The sequence below is a fragment of the Mus caroli genome, unplaced genomic scaffold, assembly GCF_978045245.1.
Source record: "Mus caroli unplaced genomic scaffold, Mus_caroli_1 scaffold_11, whole genome shotgun sequence".
Taxonomy (NCBI): Eukaryota; Metazoa; Chordata; class Mammalia; order Rodentia; family Muridae; genus Mus; species Mus caroli.
Window position 1 is genome coordinate 99510623 of NW_028227266.1, and position 18227 is coordinate 99528849.

An 18227-nucleotide genomic window follows, 5' to 3' on the forward strand; every position below is an offset into this window, starting at 1 on the left:
CATGAGCTTGGAGATAGCCTGTGCTATAGTGCACTTCTTCTAGAAGAACATATAAATAACCCAGTAATAAAAAAAGGGAGTGTAACTGGGCAGTGGTGGCCTACGCCTTTAATCTCAGCATTCAGGAGGTAGACAGATCTCTTATGAATTTGTTGGCCAGCTTGGTATGTAGAGCTAGTTCTACTACAGCTAAAGCTACCTAAAGAAATACTGTCTTGAAAAACAAATGAACTTATAAAAAGCAGTCTGTTTCTTTGTATTGGTGTTTTATATTTCAAAATCAATTATTACTTTAATTTGTATTTTCTTGATAACCAGTTATTAATAATAAGCAAATCTGTTTATTTTCTCATTTGCTAATTTTAAAATTGCATTTCAATTTAAGTCTGAAAAGCATGTCAATATTAATAAAACAGATTTAACATTCAAGACCAACACAGTTTGTCATTAGTTTGTCTTTTTTTTTAAAGCCCTTAAAGAAATTTAATTTATATTGCCTTTTTTGAATATTGATGTGTACATTGGTCTTTGAATTTGTGTGACCACCAACAATGTGGATTATACTGGTAAAATTCTAAGTTGTACAACAATTATTAGATTTCTAGTTCTGAACAGTAAAAGATTATCTGTACATTATATTAGTATATTTTAAAACCAAGTGTCTTGGCCATAAAATTTGACCATATATTCATCAGACTTTGAGAGAAAAGTATTAATAGGCTACTGAAATACTGAGTTTTTTAGGTATAGTTTTCTCAGTTTTGACTAAAAAGATAAATACAGGAATTAGGGGAAGAATTATGTAAATGTATGAATTTTACTTAAATTTAGTATTCTCAGAATTCTGCATTTTTATGTAAAAATTTATATATTATAAATAATTTTAGAATTCACTATAATTGGACATTAAAATTAATATAATAAAGCTTTCTTTAAAAAAACCAAACTGGCTTGTTGTGGTAGTATGCATACTTTTTTTAAAGTTTATTTTCCTTAATAGTGTGTATATGTACATGTGGTGGTAGTGGAGTATGCACATGTGAGGTCCGATGTCTGAGAATACAGAAAAAAGCATAAGATCCCTTGAAGCGGGAGTTGTGATCCAGCAGCAAGCACTCTTCACTACTAAGCCATCTTTCTAGTCCTATCATCATGTTTTCCTGTGGGCCCAGGGATTGGATCCTGGTTCTTTATACAGATAGCAGCTACTTTATCAAATGGCCCATCTCCCCAGTCACAGAGTAATGTTGTGTCAGCAAAACTCTCTCTATTTTTTTTTAAACAAATTCTTAAACAAGGTAATAATTTATATATTGTTCTCAAATCACCTTTCTACCACATTTTCTGAATATGGATTATTAGGATATCTTTCTTAGTCAGGGTTTCTATTCTTGCACAAAAATCAAGACCAAGAAGCCATTGGAGAGGAAAGGGTTTACTCAGCTTACTCTTTTCACATTGCTGTTGCTCACCAAAGGATGTAGGACTGGCACTCAAGCAGGGCAGGAAGCAGGAGCTGATGCAGAGACCATGGAGGGATGTTCTTTACTGGCTTGCTTCCCCTGGCTTGCTCAGCCTGCTCTTTTATAGAACCCAAGACTACCAGCCCAGAGATGGCACCACCCATAAGGGGCCCTTCCCCCTTGATCACTAATTGAGGAAATGCCTTACAGTTGGATCTCATGGAGGCATTTCCCCAACTAAAGCTCCTTTCTCTGTGATAACTCCAGCTGTGTCAAGTTGACACAAAACTAGTCAGTACAGACATTGTAACCATCAGAATTTGATTTTAATGTAATATTTCAAGTATATTTTGTTGCTTTCTTTCCAACTTTTATTCTCTATTTTTAAAACTTTTAAAATAATTTAGCACTTATATTTTTCTTTACTTGGTATATTGAGATTAATGTATAAGCTTTGGTCATTTTGTTTTTAATCCTGCAACCCATCGGTGGCATTATTATTCTGCATTTGACTTCTGATTTTTCAAATTTATTTGTTTTTCTCTCATTTCTAACCAGGATTTATTCCATATGCTTTTAATTTTGTTTGCATACAGTATTATCTCCTAAAGGTAGTACATTTGATCATTTTATTATATATCTAAAATGTAAATGTGGGATTGTTTCGTAACAAATTTTCTTGTGTTTGTCCTTATCCAAGAGCATCATGCTTAAATGATTAATAAGGACCTTTGATTAACAGTAACTTGGTAATTTCATTATTTATTGCCTATCCACTTCAAACATAACATCATGATAAACTGTCCTATAGAGAGTATCTTGTACTCCTGAAACCAAAGACTGAGGCTGAAGGAACATAAAGTTAGAGCAATAGTCTATCTCGAACATACATGGTAGACTGAGAGAATAGATGTCAGTGAACTTGGAAACAAATGAAATGTTTATGTATTTTGTATAGAAGAATAGAATTTGGGTTATCATAAAGAAGAAATTAATGGTATTCAAGAACTTGACGTTTGTGGGTTAAAAGATCTTAAATTACTTCCTAAGAAATGAGAATATACAGGTTTGTTTCAAAAGTCGGGTCCTTACTGACCTTGCCTACAGTTGAAGTTGAAGCTGTACTAGATGAGTGTAGGCTTATAATGATCCTATAGTGTAGTTCTAATCTGATATGTCCTTCAGAGTCTCATGTTTCAGAACTGCTTCTTGTAGCTCATGGTAATGTTTTGGGTGTTACACCCTTAGCGTGTAAGCCCTGCCTTGCCAAAGTTAGTAGCTATTTGGTGGGACTTTAAATGTTTGCATCTTCTGGTTCCAGTTTACGTTTGTCCTTTTTGATTCCCCACCATGTGAACATGTCTCTGCTGCTGGCTCCTACTACCATGATCTCTGTGTTGTTCTCACCAATAAAGATGCAATCCTGGGGGCTGGTGAGATGGCTCAGTGGTTAAGAGTGCTGACTGCTCTTCCAAAGGTCCTGAGTTCAAATCCCACAACCATCCATAACCCTGATGCCCTCTTCTGGAGTGTCTGAAGACAGTTACAGTGTACTTACATATAATAAAATAAATAAATAAATATTTAAAAAAAATAAATCTGCAATCATCTGAGACTGAAAGCTAAAATAAAATTTTCATCTTATACAAAATTTCCTTTAGTAATCTTGTCACCACAATGAGAAAAATAATTCAGATATCATGTGTCTTCATGCTATTTTTCAGTGTTCCTGTCATACTTATTATTCATACAGTTTTTTAAAAAAATTACTCAGACCAAAAATAAACAAATGAACAAATAGTCATCTAATTAATTAAAATAGGGAATAAATAAAACAGATTAAGAAAGAGAGCCAGACTTAAACAGTAAAAATAAATTGTTGAAATATATTGTTCAAAAAATTAGTGGGAACATTGGGTAGTATTAAAATATTCAAGAATAGCTTCCCTTTAGACATTCACTTAGAATGTAGCCCAGAGAAGGAAAATAGATAATATGAAGATACAGCAAATTTATATCAGAAATGCAAGGATGAATTGATATTAGACACCCTTGTACTGTAATGTACCAAGTAGTCAGAATTGATATTAGACACTCTTGTACTGTAATGTACCAAGTAGTCATGTTATAGGATATATATATATATATATATATATATATATATATATATATATACACACACACACACACACACACACATATATGTATATATGTATATATCATCTGATTTGATATATAGTATTTGTGAAAATTATTTTATATCCATCATAAAAACTTTATGAATGGGGAAAGCAAGGATCTTCTGATCCCAGTAAATGTTATCTCTTTTAAAACCACACAGTTCTCAATGTGTTTTTTTTTCATAGTGAAATACAGACAGAGTCCCTGGCCCAAGCGTTATCATTAGTGCTTATTACTTGCCAATGAAATCTGTAGCCAATGTCTTAAACCAACAATAATGGAAAGCCAAACAAAATACGAAAATAATAAAAGAGAAAAGCTGCAATAGTTGAAAAGAAGGTGTAGATGTAGCCAGATTCACAGAGGATATACATGTTTGTATTAAAAATTAAAGGGAAATTTTCTATAGTGTTAGAACTGAGAATATCAGGGTTCTTGTATAGAAAATTAACATTAAAAAGTTTTGGCTAGTGAGGTGGCTCAACTTGTGCAAGCTCCTAGCTACAAAGCCTGTTGAATTGAATTCATCTTCCAGAATCCACATGGTAAGGGGACAGACACAGTAGAATCCTGCAATTCGGCTTTTGACCTCACATGAGTCCACTCTCCCCAAAAATTAAGTAGGAAGCCTATGGTCTTTTGTGCAGCAGTAGGAATAGTTACTAGCACGGGTAGCTTGATTATATTTACAGTCTTGTCAGTTTCTTTCTTGGAGCAATTGAGATGATGACATAGATGGGTATAGAGAGGTTGGAGTCCGACACTAAGAACTTTTTGGTAGATCTCATGGGGAAGTAATGAAAGTTGCATAGAGTTTTAGTTGATACGGTTAGTCCTTGTTCCTAACGGAAAGCCTAAACAGGTAAAATTAGCTCTCAACAATTTATTGTTGAATGGCTGAACTAAAAGTCCATTGGTTGACCTTTAGTAGTACAAAATGAAAAATACTAGAGTATTTTAGAAAGCAATTTTCTAAAGATCCATCAATATTACAACAGTTAAAACATTCTATGCTCATAACCTAGTCTCTGTTAGCTACAAATTATAGTAGGGCATGTAAGGAAGGAAAGAAAAATGTCACCATTTCCCTCAGCAGCAAGTTGGCTTTGAGAGGTAAAATATCTTAGTGACCCTAGCTGTTTGACTTAGTTGTTCACTAAAGAAGAGAAATTTTCTGTAGTGTAGTGCTGGAGAATTTGTGTGTGACACTTGTACTTGGACATTTCAATTTTCTGGTTATTATTTTTTTCTTTCTGGTTATTTTTGAGATGTCTCTCTCTATCATCTTGGCTGTCCTGAAACTTATAGTGTAGAACATGCTGGTTTCAAACTTACAGAGATCTGACTACCTCTGCCTCCTGAGTGCTTGGATTAAAAGTGTGGACATTTTAACTTTTAAAATTTATGTCAATTAACATATATATAATTTTAAAGCATGTAAGCTTAGAGTTTTTTTTAACTTGCTTGTTATGTGTTTTTTGATCACTTCCGACAATTTTCTGTAAACCACTCCTATTATTTTTTTGTACCTCCAGAGTTCAACAGTTGGATTTTTTAGTTCAATCATTCAAAAAATTTGGTTTAAAAGAGAATGCACATTTGCCATACTGTAGTTACTTTTAAAGTCACCCCAGAGAAGGTATACACCAATGGTTTTGTTTCTAACTTCTCCAAAACATATTACAAAAGCTTATTAGTTGTAGGTTAAAAGTAGGTTATGTTTAAGTTACTTAAATTGGAGTTATGAAGGGTTATTACCTCAAATTAACAATTTTCTAAAACCAGAGGTGTAGCTTGGTGGTAGAGAACTTTCTTAGAATATATAAGGCTCTTTCTTTGTTCAGTATGTGAGTAGTAACTTTTCTCACCACAGTGTTGAATTACATCCAAAAGGTACCAGGTTGTTTTTTGTTGTTGTTTTTTTTTTTTTTTCTTATTTCAACTTTTACTGAACACATTGCTATTATAAAACATTTTATAGTCCTGCTGATTTCAAGTCTTAAAATAACTGGTGGGTTTTGATAATATTCTCCATTATTTTCCTTAAGTCATTTTTTGAGGGGTGTTGGGTGGGGGGGAGGTTTGGAAACAGGGTTTCTCTGTATAGCCCTGGCTGTCCTGGAACTCACTCTAGACCAGGCTGGCCTGGAACTTAGAATTCTGCCTGCGTCTGCCTCCCAGCAATGATTGGCTTCCTTAAGTCATTTTGTATCACTTTGTATGCTGATGGCCTGAAACTAATAGTCATATATGTATATGTAATTATGAATGATTGTTTATATATATTGCTTTTTATTCCATTAAATATATTTTAGGAAAAATTCACCTTTTTATGTACATATAAACATTCATATTGTTTGTAGATATTTAAATATATGCCATGGTGTGTACTGGTTTTACTTTAAAGGAAGAATATAATAAGTATTTTTGCTTCTGTCTAAAGTGCTCTTATATGTTTTTCAGGAAGGATCTTAGTAGTAGTAAATGTCACACTAAATGAGATATTGTAGCATATGCTATCTATTCCAGCAGTAGATAGGTGATAGAGACATGAAAATTTTACATTCAAGGAAAGACTGGGATACAGAAATAATATACATTCTGCCCCAGAAATCTAAATAAATGAATACATAAATAAATTTCACAAAAAAAAGTTCATGCCCACATATAAAAAGATTACTTTTTAAAAAAAGACTATTTAACTTAGATTGAATATGTTCTCATTTCATACTTTAGCTTTGAACATAATAAAACAAAACTCCTTGAAAAAGTTTATTTCTAAGCTGCTAAAATAAACTGAATATATGTTGAGATGATTTCTTACTGTTTGCTGTGCTTTAGCCTTAATCCTTTGATCTAGGACTACAAGGAGAATTCTCTCCTGCTAATAAAATTATTTGAATCTAGTACAGGATTCCTTAACCTGAAATCAATATTAAATTCTGGAAAACATGAACATAAATGGAAATAGTGTTGAAAAATTGGAAACTGATTTTAAGCAACAGGCAGAGACAGGCAGACAGACAGACAGACAGACAGACAACAGTGGGGTTGGAGGGCAGGAGAGACAGAGAGGGAGGAGAGTTGATCTTTGGGTAGTTTTAAAAGGCTTGTTAGGGTCACTGAAGATTTCATTTGTAGCCTTAGAATTAATAGAATTCTTTAATTTTCCTCTCTGTACAGCACACAGTTAGGAAATGACAACTTACTATTCAACAAGAAGAAAGCAATAGTAAGTTATAATTGATGCCACGTACTCCTTTGAGGATTTGTAGGTAGTAGAGTGTCTCAACATACCAAAGTGGACAAAGTTTTAATCTAGTTTGCAGTAATTTTAGAAATTATTTATAACTGACATGTGGTTAGCATCTTTGGTCTAGAATATGAATGTATTCTCATGAATAGCAGTAATAATGTATGTCTATTATCTCACCACTGCATGCTCCTAATTGGATAACATGGTCAATAAGAATCTTCAGGCAATGCCTGTCACTATAGGAAAGTGTAGATAATTCCTTTTAAGAACATACAACACTCCTAGAGGGAGATACACGGTATGAACTTGGAAATAGTTTATAGTGAATAGTTTATCCTTCTTTAGGGATTTGTTTTTCTCTTCATTCAAAGTTGTATTTGTAAATTAGTCTGGATCTGAAAACTATGAGTAAGCATAACTTTTGTCTCTGTCTCCTTAAATCAAGTTTTATCTATCAGGCTAGAGTTTAAGCTATTGAATAAATCAAATAGTACATTAGTAGGGTGACCGTGTATTTTGTTCTGAGTGGTATTTGTTAATACCTACTGCTGAGCTTCTCTGCAGGTTGAGATACTTCAATAGTCACAAGGTCCAAGCTGCAATTCACACATAATTTGCTCATGTTGTCTTTGAAGGTGAAGCGTGGCTCCGTAGTCTGTGTTACCTTGAGTTGTCATTATCTACATTGAATACTGGGAATTCTTCTTAATGATCCTGACTTTTACACATATACTTGGCTTACATAAAAGGATATCCCCTGAATTCTGTAAAGATGTGCATGTCTACTCACTTCATTAATATAGCTTCCAAGGGTTCCAGCAGTTTTGGAGCATAGTGGAGTAGTAGTGTGGGTATGTATTTCTCATATGATAGATCAAATAAAAATTCTTAACTCTTAAATCATTGCATTTCTAATCAATATCAAAGAACCTCTGACATCATAGCTATTAACTTTATAACCATCTCCACACAAACTAATGTGTTCATTCCATATCTCTAGTGACTATACCAGTAGTAATGAGTTTGCCTAGTAGGAAAGTATTTCTACTTTCTGGTGAAATATTGTTAAAATCTATTTCTACAGTTTTTATAAGGAACAGTGTTTATTTATTTAATTTTGTGTTTTGTTTTGTTTTGTTTTTACTTATTCACTTTGCATCCCTCTCACTGCCCCCTTCCTGGTCACTCCCTTCCCCAGTCCTTCCCTCTTCCTCCTCCCCTTCCGTGAGCACTCCCCTCTACCCCCACCCCCTTACCTTGGTACTTCAAGTCTCTGCAAGGATAGGCGCTTCCTTTTCCACTGAGGCCAGACAAGTCAGCCCAGCTACTAGAACATATTGCATGTACAGAGAACAGCTTTTGGGATAGCTCCTGTTCCAGTTGTTTGGGACCCACATGAAGACATCTGTGTGGGTCCAGCCTGTGTATGTTCTTTGGTTGGTGGTTCAGACTCAGAGCCCCAATGGTCCAGGTTAGTTGATTCTGTTGGTCTTCCTTTGGAGTTCCTATCCCCTTCAGGGCCCACAATCCGTCCTCCTATTCTTCCATAAGAGTCTCCAAGCTTCATCCACTGTTTGGCTGTGGGTGTTTGTATCTGTCTAAGTCAGATGCTGGTTGTAGCCTCTCTGAGGACAACATACTCCTGTCTGTCAGCATAACAGAGCATCATTAACAGTGTCAGGGATTAGTGCTTGCCCATGGGATGGGTCTCAAGCTGGGCTGGTTATTGGTTGGCCATCTCCTCAGTCTGCTTCATTCCCCATGCCTGCTTTTCTTGTAGACAGGATAATTTTGGGTCAGGTTTTGTGGGTCAGTTGGTATTTGTTGCTCCACTGTAGTTCTTGCCTGGCGACAGGAGGTGACCTTTTTAGGTTTCACATTCCTAATGTGTCACAGCTTCATTGGTTCTTGGGTGCCTACCTTATCTCAGGTCTCTGTCTTGTCCTGAAGATGCCCCATACCTCCTTACCCCTGTCAGTTGCAGAGTTCCATTTATTTTCATGGCCATATAGCCATCTCTCCTATCCTTTCACACCTGACCCAAAGCCCCCCTTCCTGTGCCCTCTTCTTCTCAGTTCCCTCCCTCCATCTGCCTCTTACGACTCTTTTATTCTCCCCTCTAAGTGAGATTCAAGCATCCTTGCTTGGACCTTCCTTCTTGTTTAGCTTCTTTGGGTCTGTGTAACATGGTACCTGTGTTTTATGGCTAATATCCCTTTATAAGTGAGTACATACCATGCATGTTTTTTGGGGACTGGGTTACATCACTCAGGATGACATCCTTAAGTTTCATCCATTTGTGTGCAGAATTCATTCTGTAGATGTAACACATTGTCTTTTTCCATCGTTCAGGTAAGGAACATCCAGGTTTTTTCCGATTTCTGGCTATTACAAATAAAGCTTCTATAAACAGAGTTGAGCAAGTGTGTGTGAGATGTTGGTGTGGGGTTTATTAATTAAAGAATGAGTTATGTAAAGTGTGAAATTTACCTTGAAAAGCTCACTTTTCTTTTTTTTTTTTTGGTTTTTCGAGACAGGGTTTCTCTGTATAGCCCTGGCTGTCCTGGAACTCACTTTGTAGACCAGGCTGGCCTCGAACTCAGAAATCCGCCTGCCTCTGCCTCCCGAGTGCTGGGATTAAAGGCGTGTGCCACCACGCCCGGCTGAAAAGCTCACTTTTATCAGTGAATTTTAATGGGGGAGAGGCTTATTAAGAAATTAAGGGGACATGGATTCCAGGAGTGCTCTTTCTTCATGATAGGATTGCAGTACTTACCTGAAATCTTTCCTCGATGTGTCATGCATGTGTCAGATACATGTTGGGAAGTAGCAGTTGTGAAAGACTCAGGATATGGAGCTGCTTTTATAATGAAACAAAAGATAGAAGTCATCACAATTGGCCACATTGGTATCAGTCTGTGTCCTGACCAGGTTTATGTCAACATGACACAAGCTAGAGTCATCTAGGAAAATCCTTCCATAACACTGGGTTGTTAAGTAAGCCTGTAGGGCGTTTTCTTATTTAGTGGTCAATAATGTGAGGGGACCGCTGTTGGTGGTACTGCCCCTGGGTTGGTGGTCTTCGGTTCTATAAGAAAACAGGCTGAGCATGACAAGGCAGTAAGCAGCACCTCTCCTGGGTCTCTGGATCAACTCCTGCCTCCAGGTCCCTGTCCTGTTTGTTCCTATCTTGACTTCCTTCAGTGATGGACTACAATGTGGAAGTGTAGCCAAATAAACCCTTTTCTAATCAGCTTGCTTTTTTGTCATATTATTTCATCAAAGCAAGTTGGTTATGGCCAATTGTGTGGTGGTGGTGGTGGTGGTGGTGGTGGGGAGTGTGTCACATGATGTCTTATTGAAATACTTACCTGAAATCTTTTCATTTTTTTAGGCATTGTATCGTTTGCCTATTACTATTTCTTGATAGCCACTCTAGTATCCTTCAATTTGAAGGGATTGACAAAAGCAAGTACACATTTTTCATATTCCAGCAAACAATGACGTAAGTTAATATGAGGAGCAGTTATTTGAAGCCCAGAGACTGATAGTCACTAAGGCTAGAAGGCAGCTTTACTTGTTACCTAATAGGATTATCATTCTGAATTTGTTATTAATTAAATTTGTTTTTAACAACTAAGTACAAACAAGCTGGATTGCTCTCACCACCCAAACCTCCAAATTTTTGTCTCCCTCCTCCCTACAAGTCCTATTTCTTACCTTCATATATGTTTATATTATGCCTTTTTGATTTTTAAAAAGGGCCTTGAACCTTGTTTTGGAACTGTCTTTTGGGGGCTGATGGGCTTACCAGTTGGTGTGCAGCAGAAGGCCACAACGGGCCTTCCTCTAGAATCGCTTAGTAGTCATTTGTCCTCTGAGCCCCTCTTTGTTCCATGACTGCTAACAGACTTGGTCTTTTACAGGCTTATCACAGGCAATGCTAGGTTCTTTGAAGTTGCCCAGAAGATAGAATGTTTTTAGATGTTTTTTAGCCTTCCTATCATTAGACTGTTATTGCTCATTTCCCCATGATGTTACCTGAGCCTTAGAAAGGTGGTATAAATGTCCTATTTAGAGCAAGTCACTTAATGTTACGAATTCTCAGTCCTTGAGGAGCCATGATTCTCTGCATTTACTACCATCTACTGCAATCTTTAGACTTTCATTTTTCTTCACAACTGATTAAAGTTTCAGTGTGTATATATTTATTTACTAGTTAGAGATCTAAAAGGAGTAGAACTGGGCCTAAAGAGATAGCTCAGTGGTTAAGACTATATTGACTATTCCTCTAAAGGACGATATTAACCATTACAGTACACTACATTTTCATTATCTATTCATTTGTACATGCACATCTAAACTTATCCATTTCTTAGCTTTTAGACAAGATTTCTTAGCTTTTGAACTCATTGGACAGCCTGATTTAATTTAATAAAGATCCAGGAACTAGTCTTTGAGTCGATAAAATTATTAAAATTATCACTAAGTTATGATTGGAGAATGACCCCGAAGCATACCTAAGGCTTGAAGGAGCATTTTCCTAGGAAGCCAAACATAGGAGGGAAATTTCTCTTCCCCAGGACAGCATTTTGATTTTATTGGAAAAGGTAGCATTGTGGTCCACTGGATAGCAAGAGTTCACTGTATTGTCTTGGCCAAAGCAAAACTTTGCATGAGGCTTGCATTATATGTGGCTTGTATTGTGAGTGCTCTATGAAAAGGACAGCCTTTAGTCTTAGGCTGAAGCACTGGAGCAACCAAGTAAATTCCTGGTATTTGGCAGGGAATACCACTAGTGAATTTCTTTATGTTAGTGAATGAATGCATCACTAACAGACAGTGCAAAAGCAAAGACAAGCTCTTGAAGAGTGTCATTCAAGAAACAAATAACAAAAACCCAGTCAAGACTAATAAACACAACTTCAGGCTTTGAATATCAAGATTGTATTATCTTAAACCTAAAAATAAAATAACCACATAGAGTTCTGTCTATAATTACATTATTATTACATAGTATACATATGATACTACTGTACTGCAGTATGAGAGTTTACAGAAGATGTGTGATACTACTAAAAACTGTAGTGAAATGTTTTATTTACATACTATTTACTGGCTTCTTAGGATGCGAGTGCCCTCCCCCACATTCCAGATTAGGGTCCATTGTCCCTTCTTTTACCCTTTCCTTTTGGGAGCTCACTGTGTATTCTAGGATTTCATAAAATGCACAGCATTTCTACTGCCTTAGTCTCTCAAACACTAGGATTAGAAGAATGAGATGCCGCACTGGCTTAGATTAGCATCTTGAGTTCACAAGCTATAGATGATAGTGTTTTGGTCATGTAGCTTGTCTAATTTCAAACCACATGAATCTACCCAGAAGCATCCCTACAGAATATTAACTTTGTCTACCTTTATCTTCTTAGCTCTATCAAATAGTTTACAGAAAAATATATATTGATGGAGTTTCAACAGTAATGTCTCAGTGTATACTGCATAGATGGGTGAGGTGGGTTGATCTATATACTAATAGGTATCTTAAAGGGAAGATTTAATATTTAACTGCTAGTTAGATTGTTCTCCACATACATTCTCCTTATGACTTTGGCTTTGTTTTTTCTCTCACGTTTTACATTTTTTTCGTCACTTCAAATTCCTTAGGGAAAACTCATAATATTGATTTTTATTCTGCCCTCTAGTAAGTTGATTATAGAAAACTGTCATTTTCTTAACTATAATAAGTGTTTCAGGTGCCCCTTTATGACCTTGTTGTTTTTGTTTTACAGTCTTAGAGTAAAAGTACTTGGAATGATTAGGAGCATAAAATCCTGAGTGTTATCCTTTGAACTTTTTATGTCTTCCTGTATATGTCTCTGCATGTAAATTTTCTTTAAGAATAGAATTACATAATTGTACTTGCTGAGAAAAAAAAAACTAACATTTTTTATCACTAGTGCTAGTAATCCTAGCTACATTTTATTATATGAACTAAAAAATTATAATTTAGTAAAATACTTCTTTATAGTTATTTAAATGTGGTAAACTCTGATACTCACAGTACTTAACTGTTTTCATTGACAGGAAAAGTAATATCTGTAGGTAGAAGGGCTGAAACAAATATCAACGTACTAAGAATTTCTTTTTTTTTTTTTAAATTTTACTTCATATAAGAAAATTCAAGGATCCTCTTGGCAGAAAGATATTTCTTGGCTTCTTGTTGAATCCAGATATAACTACTCAACACATATTTCCTAAGTCTTAGCTGAAATAGTATGTGCCATTTCCAAATGTGACTTAGAAAACTTTCCTATGAAAATTTAGAAATGATTTTCTTTTTCGTAAGTGGACCTTCAGTTTAGGTTCTAGAATAATTGTGTGTCCTTAATTTTATGTACATAAATTTCGGAAGGTGTAATCAGAATTGTGGGTGTTTTTTTCTATCTTAGAAATAAAAATACAAAGTTTATGATTTTTTTTGTATTCTGTTTATATTCTGTAATACTCAGTTTTTTTTATGATTCATGCATATCAACAAGGTCATATTTATTGGTAATGTTATTTTTGTCTTCTTTGTATTTAATACTTTTTAGTATTTTGCTCTTATCAGTTGGAAAAAGACATGTATTAAAGTAACCACAGCCCATTGTGATTTTCCTTATTTCTTTCTAAATCAACTTTTGTTTTTATCTATCTTGAGTCTCTTGTTATTTGGTATATAAAAGTTTAGGAGTGTTACAGTTTTCTAATGAATGCACTCTTGAAATGTCTGTTTGGTAATGTCTTCATTTCTGTCCTGTCAGATATTAATATAGATATATGAAATTTCTTCTGGTCAATTTTTCACAGCATATCTTTTGTTTTATGCTTTTATTACAGCCTGTTTTTACTAACTCAAATGCCTTTCTTGTGTGAACTTTGTAGTTGGTTCATTTTGTAAATTCTTGTCAGTGTTCTTGTTAATCACAAAATACCAATAATCATATCAGCTATTGGGCTCAAAGTGAAGTAATAGGAAGGTTGAACTGAAATTTACAGACTTTTATAGAAGATGAAAAATTTTGAAATAGGAGTCAAGCTGGCCTTGAACTTCTTTTCTAGCCCAAGTTGTCCTTGAAATTTTAGTTCTCTTGCCTCAGCCTTACCAGTGGTTGAATTACAGATAGACACCATCATGATTGTCATAAAAGATAGGCATGTTTTCTTTTATTATTAATTTATTTATTCACTTAACATTCTAATATCAATTTCCTCTCTCCCAATTAATTCTCCCTCTCACAGATCCTTTTCCCATTCTACCGTCTCCTCCTTTGAGAAGGGGGTGCACCCTTTCAGGTATCCCCCCCTCCACCCCACCCCCTGGCACATCAAGTCTCTGCAGGACCAGGTGCATCCTCTCCCATTGAGTCCAGACAAGGCAGTCCATTTAGGGGAATGGAATCCACAGATAGGCAGGCAACAGACTGAGGAACAGGCCCCACTCCTGACTAAGCTCTCATCTGTTACATATGTGCAGGGGGCCTAGGTCCAGCCCATGCTTGCTTGCTTGCTCTGTGGCTGGTGGTTCAGTCTCTGAGAGTCCAGGTTAGTTGACTCTGTTGGTCTTTCCATTGAGTCCCTGTCCTCTTCGGTTCCCACAATCCTTCCCCCAACTTTTCCTTAAGACTCCCTGAGCTCCATTTAAATTTTGGCTGTGGATCTCTGCATCTTTTTCATTGGCCGCTGGGTACAGTCTCTCAGAGGACAGTTATATGAGGCCCCAGTATCATTAATGGTGTCTAGGATTGGCTCTTACCCGTAGGATGGGTCTTAATCTGAGGCAGTCATTGGTTGATCATTTCCTCCATCTCTGCTCTGTCTTTGTCCCTGTACATCATATAAGTAGGACACCTTTTGTATCAAAGGGTTTGCGGGTGGGTTGCCTCCTTATGCCTTCCCTGGGAGTCTTGTCTGGCTACTGGAGATGGCCACTTCAGGATTCATATCCCCCACTGCCAGGGGTCTAGGCTAGAGTTGCCTGCATAGACTCTCTAGGGCCTCCCCTCAGTTCTGTCCCTCCATTCACCTCCAATATCCAATATTTTATTTTCCCTTCTGAGAGAGGTATAACCAACTTCCCTTGGGCCCTCCTTGATACTTGGCTTCTTTGGGTCTGTTAATTATAGCATAGTTATCCTGTACTTTACAGCTAATATCCATTTATGAATGAATATGTACCATGCATGTCCTCACTCAGGATGATATTCTCTATTCTCAAGTTCCATCCATTTGCCTGCAAAATTAATTATGTCTGTGTTCTTAATGGCTGAGTAGTATTCCACTGTGTAAATGAACCACACTTTTCTTTATCCGTTCTTCAGTTGAGGGACATCTAGTTTTTTTCCAGTGTCTGGCTATTATGAATAAAGCTGCTATGAGCATAGTTGAGCAAGTGTTCCTGTGAAGTGGTGAAGCATCTTTTGGGTATATGCCCAGGAGTGGAATAGCTAGGTCTTGAGGTAGAACTGTTGCCAATTTTCTAAGAAACCACTCAATTTCCATATTGGTGTTCAAGTTGCATTCCCACCAGCAATGGAAGACTGTTCCCTTAGTTCCAGATCCTCCCCAGCATCTGCTGTCTCTTGACTTTTGAGATTTGACATTTTGATGGGAGTAAGGTGGATTCTAATAGTTGTTTTTATTTACACTTCTCTCATGAATAAGGATGTTGAACATTTCTTCAAGTGTTTCTTGAGCCATTTGCGATTCCTCTGTTGAGAATTCTCTTGTTTAGATCTGTGCCTCTTTTTTGATTGGGTCATTTAATTTGTTGTTGTCTAACTTCTTGAGTTTTCTATATATTTTGGATATTAGTCTTCTGTCATATGTAGTATTGGTAAAGATCTTTTTTCTAATATGTAGGCTGTTGCTTTGTCCTAATTACAGTGTCTTTTGGCTTACAAAAGCTTTTTAGTTTCATGAGGACCCATTCATTCATTGCTAATGTTAGTGCCTGACCCATTGGTGTTCTGTTCAGGAAGTTGTCTCCTGTACTGATGCACTTTCTCTTCTGTTAAATTTAGTGTGTCTTGTTTTATGTGGAGGTCTGTGATCTGCTTGGACCTGAGTTTTGTTCAGGGTGATAGCTGTGGAGATGAGGGGATCAGCCAACTCTCCTCAGTCAGGTGTGCACTAGGTGGGCCTGACTGAGAAGGGATTGGTGGGGCAGGGTTCAGGGCTGGCTAGTATTGGTGCCCTGCAGGCCTCTGTGTGGAAGCAGGATGCTCTTGATGTCCTGCAAGGCTTCTCCAGATGGAAAGGTGAGCTCACTTCTAGAAATTGATGTCAGGGGACTATGGGCAATTAGCGGTCATGGTGGTTTTTTGTTTTCAGTTTTTGAGTATTGATGCAGGAATACAGTACAAGAAAGCAAAAATTGGTGAGAGTTCTCTCTCTCTCTCTCTCTCTTGTATTTTTTTTTGTTTGTTTTTGTTTTGTTTTTTTTCGAGACGGTTTCTCTGTGTAGCCCTAGCTGTCCTGTCACTCACTCTGTAGACCAGGCTGGCTTCGAATTCAGAAATCCACCTGCCTCTGCTTCCCAAGTGCTGGGATTAAAGGCGTGCGCCACCACACCCTGCTGAGAGTGTTTTCTTAAGCTCAATAAGTGGCTCATGTATGAGCCTAACAGTACTTGTTTCTTGTGTATACAGAGTTCATAGTGTTGATGGTATCTTTAAGACTGAATGTGGTGGTTGGCTGTGTGCAATGGGTTGTGGTGAATTATTTGGAGAAAAGACTGTAGCTTGGCTACTTTGACAGTGCTTATTTTCAGAATGCCACATTGTCAACTCATTTTATTTCACCCTATAGAGAGGAGCCCAGCTGCTTACTGTAATGTTTTATCAAGGTTTAATTCAAGTGTTGAATGTTGGTGTAAAGGTCCATTCATTTATAAATTCCTTTCACCAACTGGAGAAACTTTTAACTGTATTTAGTGAATTATTTTGCTGTTGTCTCAAAGATATGCTCCATTTTAGAAAATAGAAGTACGTAACATAAGTTTCTACAGTGAATTATCCTATACTTTTAAAACTGTAGATTTGATATTGTATATCTTAAATATATATATTCATCTGATTCTAGAATAACCTTTAGAAGGCATCTCTCACGTAAGGCAACTTCACACTTAACAGAAATACTACACATGTAGCCATCTGTAACTTTTTGGTTTTTATTGGTATGGTATCCACTTGAATCTAAACAATGTCCTTCTTTTTAAATGATTTATTCCATCTGACTAATGTTGGGTCATGCTGCTGCCATTGGAAATTCTTTGAAAATTTTACAAGTTTTTGAAACATGAAATAAAAAAGTTTAAATGAAAGAACATATGTGTAATTTATAACCCGTGAATAAGATGAATAAAGTAGATTCAAAGAAGGAACCATTTTTCTCCTTTTGTCAAATCTTATAGGGTGATTTTCAGTTTTAGAGATAGATTATAATAGAAGTGTAATTAAAATGTAATTATGTTGCTTTTCCCTTTCCTTTCATCCCTCTAACTGAAATTTCCCGTGCATACTGTTCCCCACCAAATTCATGGCCTGTCTTTTAAATTGTTGTTACATATAAATGTATCAAAACATATGAATAAGGTATCTGAACATGAAAAGGTATATACAGTTATGTTCGTAAGAATCACTTTTGCTTGTAATACTCCTTATAGAAACAACATTAATGTGTACATACTACAGTTTTTCTTGAAGGGTGATACATATATGAATTTTAAAATTTACTCACCTCAAATTAATTTTTGGTTATAAACATCATATTAGTTTACTTTGGGGCTGGAGAGGATTACATATAGGAAGGGAGATTGAGAAGTTATTTTAATTCTGGAATTCTGTGGATTCATAACATTTTATCAGTATGTAATTAATTTTATGTATTTCACTGCATATAAATATATTTTGGTGTAGAAATTTTAAAGGATTGATTTTATGCATTTTCATTGAAACAATACAACCCTTTCCACTCAATAAAATCCCAAGCAGTTTTAATTAGATGGCCATTAGGATGTCAATTTTTTTTTCAAATATTAGGAAAATGTATTCTAATATTAAATATTTAAACACAATTCAGGGCTTTTTAGTCACCCATTAGTTTCCTAACTTGCTAATTTTATTAAGTTACTTTGTACATGAATTTTCAGTTATCCTGTCATTGTGTTTTATTGAATCACTTTAGTAGAGTTTGGTCCTCTTTATGTAATGAACTTTATATTTTCACATGTATTACACATGAAGATGGGTGTCTTTTTGGCACTTTGTTTTTTAATGTGTCATCCT

General features: G+C 35.9%; 1 protein-coding gene across 6 annotated transcripts in view; it reads left to right on the forward strand.

The window, feature by feature from the left end:
• Stag1 (STAG1 cohesin complex component) overlaps nt 1-18227 on the forward strand; it is a 321639-nt gene that overhangs the window by 104157 nt on the left and 199255 nt on the right. The window lies entirely within an intron of this gene.